The 8,834-nt window shown below is 39.8% G+C and overlaps 1 non-coding gene across 1 annotated transcript; it reads left to right on the plus strand.

The window, feature by feature from the left end:
* Positions 1-3,120: 3,120 nt before the first annotated feature.
* LOC141635531 (small nucleolar RNA R71) lies at positions 3,121-3,227 on the plus strand. Its single transcript, XR_012540213.1, has one exon. It is a non-coding gene; the product is annotated as a small nucleolar RNA R71 (small nucleolar RNA).
* The last annotated feature ends 5,607 nt before the right edge of the window (positions 3,228-8,834 follow it).

Below are 8,834 nucleotides of genomic sequence, written 5' to 3' on the forward strand. Positions count from 1 at the left end.
AGAAATCTTACAAAAGCAATTAATCTTCAAATAAACAAGCACAAGAAGCGATTTTTCGAGCTAAAAACCGCAAACCCTAACCCTTCTTTTAAGTCGTGAAAACGAGCACAATCAAGGGGGAAATTAAGAGGCTTTGAAAGATTAAAATGCAAACAAGAGATTGTAGGAGGCGGATTTGGTGATTTGGGCAAGAAAATGGGGATTTGGGGGTTATTTGATCGCAATTAGGGGAGTGTTAGACGAAAATTAGGGGAACAATGGAATTAGAAGAAAAAAAGAAAGAGTTTAAAGTAAAAACTCCCTGCGTCCTGTTCATTTCACTCGATCGAGTGATTTTAAACCACTCGATCGAGCACTTTGATGCTCCATCTACTCGATCGAGTAGAAATCTACTCGATCGAGAAATCCCCTTTATTACTTTACTCGGTCGACTGGAAAAAGTGCTCGATCTACCATATTTTCACTCGATCGAGTACATAAAGTGCTCGATCGAGCTCTTTCCTCGCGTAAGCTCTTGAATTTCGTCAATTCTTCCCTTGGAATGCGTAAATCTTTCCCAAACCTGCATAAAAATATGTGCAAAAAATATTCCAAAATACCAAATACGCATGAGAACAGTCTATAGTCTTAAATCTACGCTAAAAGCAGTCTATAAACTAATTGTCCTAATTAAAAGCAATAAAACAAATTCAACGGAAAATCAAAAGTTATCTATTACAAAGTGTTACACGGGGCATTTCCCCGTTTAATTCCCAATGCAATTCAGTAGCCCCTTGAAGGGCTCCTGACTGGAGGACGTCACCTCAGCAACATTGACTGTCCTCTTCAACTTCCATGAGCATGAATTATCATTTGAAACGGTAGGAGGGGAGTAGTTCACATCCACATAAGCGCAAACTTTCCTCGTCCTTGCTACTCTATCACCGGCTGTAGCATCATCATCTCCAATTTGATTGACAGTAATTGCACCACGTCCCTTGACAGCTCCTTCATTGCTTTCATCTGTACCTACAGCAAGGAAAACAGACGAACTTTCCTCCTTTTTGCTCTCAGTCGGAGGCGGAGGGGTAACAATTGCAGCATAATACTCCAAATTTTCATCTGGAGTGTCAATAATAGGGTCAATAGAAGAAAGGACATTACAAGGCTGAGCTTGCATGGGAGCCCTCCGGGACTTAGACTGATGAAAAATCAGCTCCTCGTCCCCTATCTGAAAGGTCAAAGTCTTTCCCCCGACGTCTATAACTGCACGGGCAGTGGACAAAAATGGACTCCCTAAAATAATGGGGGGGTGTGCATCTTCGGGGATGTTTAAGACAACGAAATCAACAGGAATAAAGAATCTCCCGATCCTCACAGGTACGTCTTCTACTATGCCTAGTGGCCGTGATATACTACGGTCGGCCATCTGGACTGTCATGTTAAGTGCAACTCAGCTTTGTCAAACCAAGTCTCTTGGCCAGAGACAGCGGTAAGACACTTACGCTAGCGCCTAAATCGCATAGCGCATTATCAATCAAATAGTTACCGATATGACACGGAATTGAAAAACTACCCGGGTCTGACTGCTTAGGAGGTAACTTATTTTGAAATAGGGCTGACCCCACCTCAGTCAAAGCTACGGTCTCACTATCACTAATACTCCTCTTACGCGATAGAATTTCTTTCATAAACTTAAGATAAGAGGGTACCTTTGTCAGCAACTCAGTGAACGGCACAGTGACTTCCAAGCTTTTCAGAAGTTCGACAAATTTGCCGAATTGTTTATTGGCCTTAGTATTCTGCAACCGCCTCGGGAAGGGAACCGTGATAGGTATCTCGAGTCTCTTGTTTCTCTCTTCCAATGTAGCTTTAGGAGCAAGTTCTGTATCCCTTGGACGCTTCTTACCTCTCGAACGAGGTCTTTCCGGTGATTTATCGCTTAAACGAGCACTAGCAGGCTCTCGAATAAGCTTCCCGTCATCAAAACTACTCGATCGACCAATATACCCATTCGATCGATTAGCATATTCATCAATATCACTCGATCGAGTAGTTTTTTCACTCGATCGAGCAACTCCATTTTGCTCATCACTCGATCGAGTAGAAAAACTACTCGATCGACCATTCTGCCTTTCCTGTTCACTCGATCGAGTGGTATTTTCACTCGATCGACCACTTTCGTCCCCAAATCTGCTCGATCGACCACCTGAAACCAGTTGATCGAGCACTTTCTTTGCCGTGAGCTCATTTTCTTCGCCAGAACACTGTTCACCATCAGTTACAGCTCTCCTCGGGTCTGATTTCTGCATTTTCGGTCCCTCATATGAACGACCGCTTCTCAGATTGATGAAATTTACCGTCTTGTGTGGATTCTTCTCATTTTGAGTCGGTAATTGACCCTGCTTTCTTGTGGACTGATTAGTGGCTAATTGGGCAACTTGAGTTTCAAGTGCCTTTATGGACGCGTCTTTCTGTTGATCACTCAATTGCCACTGCTTCGTGAAGGCTTGCAACATAGACTTAAGCTCACCAATTTCACTCACCCCACCGGAAGATGATGCACCATGGTTAGGAGGAGTAAAAGAAGGGGGCTTTTGAAAGCCTTGTTGATTCTTGTGTGGAGGGACATAAGGCTGCTGCTGGTGCGGAGGAGGAGTAGGATTGAGCACATTCTAACTAGTCCACCTCAGATTGGGATGGACTACCCCTTGATTATTGTAATAGGAACCCCCTCCTTGCCTATATTGTCGAAAGGCAAGGACTTGTTCCTTCTCTACAAGACAGCCAACAGCAGTGTGGCCATCGTTACTCCCACATCTCTCACAAGAAACGGTCTCTCCTCTAGTAAGAACATGGACCGTCTGAGGCTCCCCGGCTGCTTGTAATTCCAACTTGTCGAACCTAGCATTCATGGTCTCCAGCTGAGCCAAAACCTGCTTATCAACTGCATGAACTGTCCTAATCCCATCCCTCGGGTTACCATATTCAGCATTGTGATTCGCCATCTCTTCAATAAGAGACCATCGCTTATCATCATCTGTATTCTCCTGAAATCTTCCACTAGATGCCGCATCAAGTATGGCTCTCTGGTTGTCATACAACCCATTGTAGAACTGATTAGCTAGAAACCATGGGTCAAAACCATGGTGAGGGATAGACCTCACCAATTTCTTGAATCGTGACCATGCTTCATAGAAACTTTCATCGGGAGCCTGTCTGAAACAAGTAATCTTGGCCCTCAGCAAATTGGTGCGTTGTGGAGGGAAATATCGCTTGTAAAATACAAGAGCAAGAGACTCCTAATCTGTAACCCCAGCACCTGTGCGGTCCAAGTCAGTCAGCCACTCCCAGGCTGAATCAGCTAAAGAGAAAGGAAATAGAACTTCCTTAATCTTGTCCTGAGTTACCCCCTTAGTGGCGGGGATAGTAGAACAGTAATCGGTAAAGGTCTCCATATGGTTCCTCGGATCTTCACCTGCCACACCTCTATAGATATTCCTCTCTACCAGATTGATATAAGAAGGACGGATATCGAATGTATTACCATCCTCAGTCTGGAGATTGAAACCCTTCGGAATAGAGGATGCTTTAGGCACTGAATGACTGGAAAGCTTTGGCATCTTTACTATAGAAATCGGAATGTCTTCCGCAAAAAGGGAATGATCTAGCTCTGGCTCGAAAGTACTCAAGTCTTCCTTTCGTGATTTCCTTAGCAGACGAAGTCTATGCTTGAATAATCTCTCCGGTTCTGTGAATCAGCTGAAACTAATTCAAACCTGTCTGACCTGGGCATAAACAACACTGAAAGAAAATAATAAGAACGGCCTCAAGGAATAGAAATTCCCTGAGACGGATAAAATAAACGGAACGAAAACAAATAGGGCAATTGCCTCCCCGACAACGGCGCCGAAATTTGACACGTCTGTCGTATACCTGTCAAAAATAAACTAACTCAACTAACTATATAGCTAGGGAAGTCAGGTCGATCTTCGCAGGGAGGCAAGATATTTGTAGAAGTCTGTCTATTTGGTCACAAATGGGGGGGGGGGGGGTTGTTTGATTTGTTATCTAAACTACGAGATTTAAAGGAAAGAGGAATAAAGGGTAAGAGCAATAAAAGCAGAGAAAAAGGATAAAATTATCAGATAGAGAGGGACATGTCAGGATTTCGGTTCACTACGGTAGTCCAGTGACTCAGCTGTAAATGACTCAGACGAATTAATGTAAGACGGATGTTGAAAGGTCCTTTCGATCCACTTCCTATCCTAAAATAACACTAACTTAACTTTCATTCACGTCAGGGTAGTCTACTGTTCATAGCAGGCCTATTTAGTCCAATCTTTCGATCTATGATTAATTTTAGCCAGATTAAAGGTTAACTCAGAAGTGTGCACTCAACTAAGTTGAATAAATACAGTTAAATTGCTATGGTGACAGAGTCTCGTAATTATTTCATCTGTTTCATTTACTATATCGTCACTTTCCTACCGCAGATCCCCTAATCCCAACATGAAAGGGGTTTAACTACTCATGTCGCTAATTAAACTAATAGCAGATAAACTTCCAGCAGTAAACATAATGAAATAAACAATAAATTGCATAAAAGTAAATTAGGGCAGAAGAATAAATGTAACGAAACGAAGAATTAAAGCAACAAGAGATTAATTATTAATAAGAGAAGAGAAAGAATTACAATCGATGCGAATCCGTCGTAAAGAACACAAAATTCAAGCGAAAGTAATCCCGAAATAAAGTTACAGTAGAGCGCAATGAAGTACGCAGTAAAAGTTTGATAATTGAAAAGTAGTTCAAAAAAATCAGATCCTAATAACCTAGTTAACGTAGGTTTAAATAGTAACGTACTTAAGTTTTGCGAAATTAAACAACACACGGGCTGTTTAAAGCCCATAATCAGCGAAACCACTCGATCGAGTGGATTAAAACCACTCGATCGAGCAAACACCTCAGCAAATCTACTCGATCGAGTAGAAAGTTACTCCATCGAGTAACTGGTCTTTCTGCAGGCTAAGGATCGAGTGGAAAACCACTCGATCGACCAATTTGGGACGTAAAAATCACTCGATCGAGTGATTAACCTGCTCGATCGAGTTCTTGGTCTTCATTTCAGCTCAAGTCCGCGCCTAAATGCCTCGTAATCCGTGCCATGACACTTTCAAGTGCAGTATCTCACTCTGGAAAAATCCCGTCTCCTCTAAATGCTTGCAAAAAGGACGAAAAAGAGTACGATTCCACTACTTTCGCGTTCATTTCTACAAAATGGGCAAAACGAACCAAAGTAGCTAATTCGGGGCAAAATACCATAAAAACAGTATAAAAATGCATAGAAATGCGTGCGGAATAAAGCTAAAAAGACTATATATTATGCACATATCAACCACAAACAAGGATCATCAAGTGTTACTTTCATGCATGAAAAGGAATTAGTAGGCACAACATTTAAATCAACCATATAAATGTTTCTTTTCCTATGGCCTTCAAGAATGACACTACTAGTTCCTTCAATTATAATGCAACAAACATATGAATGAAACACAACCTTGTTACCTTTGTCGCATAGTTGTGATATGCTAAGTTGATTATGCTTGAGACCATCCATTAGTTAAACATCACTGATTGCATGGGATTTAGGGATTCTAATTTTGCCCACACCAATCACTTTACCCTTCTTGTTGTCCCCAAAAGTCACCTTTCCTCCATTGAAAGGTTTGAGTGAAAGAAAAAAGTTCTCATCTCCAGTCATGTGTCTTGAACAACCACTGTCAAGATACCATTGATTGTTTTCTTTCACCATAACCTGCAAAAGGATTAGATACAGTTTTTAGGTACCCAAGCTATGTTGGGTCCTTTACGGTTAGTTGCTCTATATACCATATCCTTTCGTACACAAACTTGTCTAACAATTGTACTTCTAAACTTTGGGTAGTTTTGTCTAGGAGGAGTCTTAGGTCTAGGGGACTCCTTGGGTCTCACATATCTAGTTTCCTTGTATTTGGGTCTATTTTGTTTAGGTTAACAATGAGTTTGTGAAGTGCTAGGCTTTTTGGTGTAATCAAAATCAATGTCGTAGAACCAATGAAAGTTATTATTCCTCTCCTCCTTAGGTTTATCTATAGGGTATTCATCATCCTCAATTGTTGTGTCAACCGTCTTAACAAATTCGGCATTTTTTCGTATATCATGTACACATTTGACACAATTGTCTTGGATGTGACACGTATGACCACAATAATTGCAAATCAGATATTCAGGAAGATCAGCATATTTTGTTTTTCTGAAATCGTGATCAGAAGGTGTTGATTTGCATTTTGAGTGATCTCTACGGCTGTAGCACTCATATCCTAAACCCATCTTCATATTATTGTCAGATTGTTTGGTTAGAAAGTTTAGGACTTTTGTGCTACCTTCCCACTTGTCATGGACTTTTTAGCATGTAAAACTAAGTCCTTCAGGGTTGTAATCTCCTCAAGACATTTCGTGTGTTCTACGTTATTATCCTTCTTGAAATTATCATGAAAGTCTTGGAACCTTTTGTTAACAATAAATACAACATCCGAATGTTGTTTCTTAACATTGATCATATCAGTTTTAGATTCCTTCAATTGCTTTGTGAGAGAATCTATTTCTTTCTTTTGATCTAAAATCACTACTTTATTAGCTGTGGCTTTAGACTCTAAAAGTTCTTTGTCTTTTCTAAGTTCTAAAGTTATAGCTTCATTAGCTATAACTTTGGCCTGAAGGTACTTAATATTAAGCTTTAGCTCTGAAGTTATAGCTTCATTAGCTATAACTTTAGACTCAAGTTCCTTTTCTCAGCATTAGCAGAATCTAATGTTGTAGCTATATTAGCTGTAACTTTAGATTTCAGCTTCTTAGCTTTCTTCTTTAGAATATAATTCTCTTCAGTAATATCAAGAATCTGTTCTTTCAGATCCTTAAGTTCCATATCCTATTCATGACATTTGTCAAGTGATTGCTCAAAAAATTCAATTAAGGCATTTCTAGATAATTTCTTAACTCCTTTGTCAAGTTCAAGATAACTTACCTCATCATCGTCATCTTCATCTGATTCTCCTAGAAAGTAGTAATTTGAGCGAGAATCCAAGCTATCATTATCATTGTCAGAAAATAGGTCAAGACTGTCACTACATAGACAAAGGTTGGCTACTTCGTCATCTTCAGATCCCTCATCGTCTTCTTAGTCGAGATCTCCCCAGCATGAAGCCATCATTACTTGTTTAAGCTCCTTCTTTGTCTTCTCACGTTTTGTCTTGTCCTTAATTTTCTCCCATGCGGGACAATCCTTGATCATATGATCAGACTCTCCACACTTGAAGCAACCTCTATTGGCAAACGATGATTTAGACTCTGTTGCTTTCTTATTGAATGATTTATTATTATTAGCAGAAGATTTTGTTTGCTTGTTTCGAAAAATAATGTTTTTAAAACGGCGAGCAAACAATACGGTCTCATCCTCTATGTCAAAACTGACATCCTTACTTGCCAAGGCCATGCTCTTTCCTCTACTCGGTTCTGCTTCATCAGCATTTAGAGTGGGTTCATGAGCCATGAGGGGACCAATGAGTTCTTGATAGGATAGGTTTGTAAGATCTCTCGATTCCTCCATTGCAGTGACCTTGGCGCACCACTTTTTAGTTAGGCTCCTAAGAACCTTTCTTGCAATATCCTCGGTATCGAATTTTCTTCCTAGGGTTTTTAATTCATTTATGAAGCTTGAAAAATGCGCGGACATGCTATCCAAGGACTCATTTGGCGCCATACAGAATAACTCATATTTCTGAATCAACAGATTTATGCGGTGCTTCCTAACAATGGAAGTACCTTCATAACCTAGTTCTAGGCCATCCCATATTTCCTTAGCCGTTGTGCAAGAAGAGAAACGATCGAATTCTGCAGTAGTCATGCCATTCTGCAATAGACTTATTGCTTTAGAATTCTTTTTGGCCTTCTTGTAGTCAGCCTCGACATAATCCCCTTCCATTTTCTCGTAGGTAGTGCCTTCAGCGGATGCAACCAAAATTTTATGTGGTCCATTTTGGATAATCCTCCAGCACTCCCAATCATGACCCTTCACATAGTGAGTCATCATGTTCTTCCATAAACCATAATTCTTCCCATCAAAGACGGGACACTTGAGGTATTTGGAATCCATTTATCACGTGATAGGCAGCGGAATATAAAACGATAAGATAAATAAAGATAGACAGATCAGCCTCTTTGCGGTTAGGCAATCAAGAGCATAAGGCTCTAATACCAATTGAAGAGTCTATCGATATGAAATACTCAAGAGGCGGGGGGGTGAATTGAGGATTAAAAACATAGCCTACTTTTTCAAAGGTTTGTTTGAGCGTAAGGATTGATTACTTATTTAAAGGCTATTGATCAAACTTTAACCAAGTAATTAATCGAATTGAAAGAGCACGAAATAAACGAAAGAGAAAGAGAGAGACACGGATTTTTGAAGTGGTTCAGTTTCACAAATCGAAACCTACGTCCACTATTCTCGATTAATAAATTTAGTACCTTTCTACGGATTACAAATTTACTAACCCAACTCGTACAACTAACCCTAAATGTAACTCAAGTAAGTATCATTAAATACTCGAGTGACTAACTTACGTTAATAAGAGAGCACTAATGATTCCACTAATTTGTTGACGTTAATGAACGAGTAAGAATTCAATTAAGCACTATTATCTTATAACGATAACAATAAGAATGAATGCACAAGTTAATAAAATACACGACCTTTTCAAAAAATAATAAAACGGTTTTCTTGCTTTAAAACACAGTTTTTTCTTTCTGAAATAAAT

Source organism: Silene latifolia, chromosome Y (assembly GCF_048544455.1).
Source record: "Silene latifolia isolate original U9 population chromosome Y, ASM4854445v1, whole genome shotgun sequence".
Classification (NCBI taxonomy): Eukaryota; Viridiplantae; Streptophyta; class Magnoliopsida; order Caryophyllales; family Caryophyllaceae; genus Silene; species Silene latifolia.